This window comes from Nematolebias whitei, chromosome 16 (assembly GCF_014905685.2).
Source record: "Nematolebias whitei isolate Nwh7 chromosome 16, NemWhi1, whole genome shotgun sequence".
Classification (NCBI taxonomy): domain Eukaryota; kingdom Metazoa; phylum Chordata; class Actinopteri; order Cyprinodontiformes; family Rivulidae; genus Nematolebias; species Nematolebias whitei.
In genome coordinates, this window is record NC_056513.1 from 37,993,374 (window position 1) to 37,996,538 (window position 3,165).

Sequence of the window (3,165 nt, forward strand, 5' to 3'; positions counted from 1 at the left end):
CATCTTCAGGATAATACCTTCACCTGCTTCATACCGTAAGAAAATATATACAAGATATATTCCCATTCAACCGCAGCCCTCTAAATCATCACTCTCTCTCCAGGTGTTCCCGTTCCCCTCATTCATATTGTATATATCACCAACCTGTAAATAAACACTTTAATTTATTCTTTGAGTCCTGGTCTCTGTTCAGTTTCTGGTCTTTCATTCTGGGTACACCGCAATCGTTACAGAATATGCTTTGGGTTTGTTCCAGATGTAATGGACATGGGGACGGAAAACAAAGAAGATAACGAAGCAGAAAAGTGAGAGAAGAGTTAAAATGTAAAGAAGGAGATAGGAATAGAGGAGAGAGAGAGGGATAAAAAGAACACAAATCAACATCATTCAAGTCTGCCTCTAGACCTGCGGAAAGAAAAAGAACGACAAAACCAATAAACCACAACAACAAACAACTTGTAAAATGATACTTATAACATCATTATAAAGTATTTTATACAGTACATGGTAATACAATATACATTTGATGGCCACCACAATCCAACTGAGTGTGTATCTGATAAACACCTGAATCTAAACACCCGTGTGAGCATGCTTGTCACTATAAGGTTTCTCCATAATAATGTTCAATAGTGGATGTAGGGACCCATAAACCCGTCCCCACAGGACATGAAGGTAACACAGGGAAGGCCTGGAACCACAGACACACAGCGGTCCCCAAGCCCAGAACTCCGGTAGTCCCCCATCTGGGACAACGGCACCCCCCAGAGGGAGAAGCAAAGGGAATCCCAGGGCGATCCCCAGCAACCACAATGCAGAAACCCCCAGGAGGCCGTAGTGACGAGTCAACACGTCCCACCGGCAACCCACCCCTCCAGAGTGGATCTGGCCATGGACACCAAGCCCCGAGTCCCGAGGTCATACCACCCCACAACAGAGGCCCAACAGAGCCATGGCACTGAGGCCCCTGCAGGCAGCCACCAGAGCGGGCCCGCACACACACCACCACCCAGCCCCAGCTGCTGAGAGCTGCCAATGCACCGGTGGCAGAGGGCCCACCACCGGTGGGGAGCACGATCCACCAAATGGGGGGACAAAACTGATCCAAGAGAGGGGGGCCACCCAAAACCTAACCTGAAACAAACAGGCACACGAGAGCCTCTGTCAGGCCGTCCATGCGCCCCACCCGCCCAACAGTGACCGCAAGCCGGCCAGCAGGGAGCAGCAGCTGAGGAAGGTAGGCCCAGTGCACCAATGCATCCCTAAAACCCCGTACCATAGGCCCGGAGAAGCCCTGTCATGCCACCCATACACTACCCCACCCCCTCACACACACAGCACCCCGCACCGTGAATGTCACATCAGGCCGACCAGCCAGCACTCCGTCGAAGTAAAGCCACTCCCCCGACCGCCGCCACGCACTACCAATGACCACACAGACACAACCACGGCCGACCTCCCACCAGAACCCGGCATCTACCCCAGCCAAAGGGCTGACCATCGGAACTAGGAACCCCGATCAAGGGATCCAAACAATCCAGGGAAAACCAGAGCACCAGCCCCACCCCCAATCACCCCCAAAGGCCCAATACCCACCCACAGCACAGACCCCAACCAGGCAGCCTACCACCCCCCTGCCCCTGACCCCAAATTTCAGACGGAGAATGAGGGTTTAAGGAATACTGGAAGACCCAACTCCTCCATCGCCCACTCAAATAGGATGTTGATGCATGTTGTTATACAGTGCGTTTAAAATGGGGGGGGGATGAGGCAGCGACTGGCACAGACCCAGCCCCTCCCCAGAGAGCAGGCAGTGCCCGTTCACCTCCCCAACCCTTGCCCAGAACCTTAAATGTCTACATGCTACATATGAGAGTGGGCACAGGTCCCGGAGGTGAGAATGATTACACATCCCACCCCCTATATGCCACCGTGTGCCCACTCCAGACCATATATATGCATGTGTCATGAGAATGTTATATGCGAGTGTCTAGGTTGTTTGATAAAATTGGGGCCCAGGTCTCCATGAACCATGGAGATGGAAGATCTCCCCGCAGCTCAGTAGTGCACCTGAAACCCAAGGCCCTGCTTGAGTGATGTTGTGATGGAGTGGGTGGAGGAAGACGTCGGGATGGGGAGAAACAACTGAGGTGGCAATGCCCTCCCAGGGGGCCAGCTCCCCCACTGACCCCAATAGGCACCCCCATTCTCTGAGATCTACCAGGAGAGGGAGGCTCCAGTGCATGCATCCAGGAGCAGGAGGCAGCCGCACCACAAGGGACTGAGGCCACGGACCAGCACATAACCCCTAAGACCGATCAGAACCTGGGCCAGCGACCCAAGCCCCCCCTGAGATCGTCCAGACCCCGAACCCGATCCCCAGCTTAAAACCCAGCCCCCCAACCAAAGAAGCCACCAAACTCCAGCAGCGACAATCAGCCAGGAGTGCCCGAACACCCGCAGACAGTGCACCACGATGACCGAGAGCGCACCCCCACAAAAGGACCGACAAGTCCACCACAGCAACACCTACAATGAGAGCACCCCATGCAAGGGAAAGAACACGCCCAGACACCCCCGGGCCAGCAGTGCAGACCCCCCCGAGCAAACCCCCCCCACACACACACACACACACAGCCCAGACCCCCAGCCAAGCACCAGACCGCAGCCACAGCCAGGCAGGAAGACACCCAGGCTGAGTCCACCCCCCCCATCCTCCCCCTCCCCCATGGCAGAGGCCCCAAAGCCCACCAGCGCACCAAGGGCCCCCAGGCCAGGGCCGGGCACCGGCGCATGCACCAGCCCAAGACCCCGACAACATACCCGCCAAGACCCGAGACACCCGGATCAAGCCGGGACCCCAGCCCGGGAGCGACACTCCCCCAGAACCCCGAACCCATGCCCACCCCAAACCCAACTAGGAGCAGCCAGGCCACCAGGCCAGCAACCTGCGCCTGCCGGCACAGACCGCCCAGAAGCCTGCATGCAGCCAGCAGAGGTCAACGCTCAGAACCACCAAAGCCATCTCCCCAGTTGAGTGCCATTGCCCCGGGCCAACGACCCCCCCATGCCCCCAGCACCGATACCCCCCCCCCCCCCCCAGAACAACCACGATGCCCCACGGGACGAAATCAAAGGGGTTTACCCACCTCCACTACAGGTTGG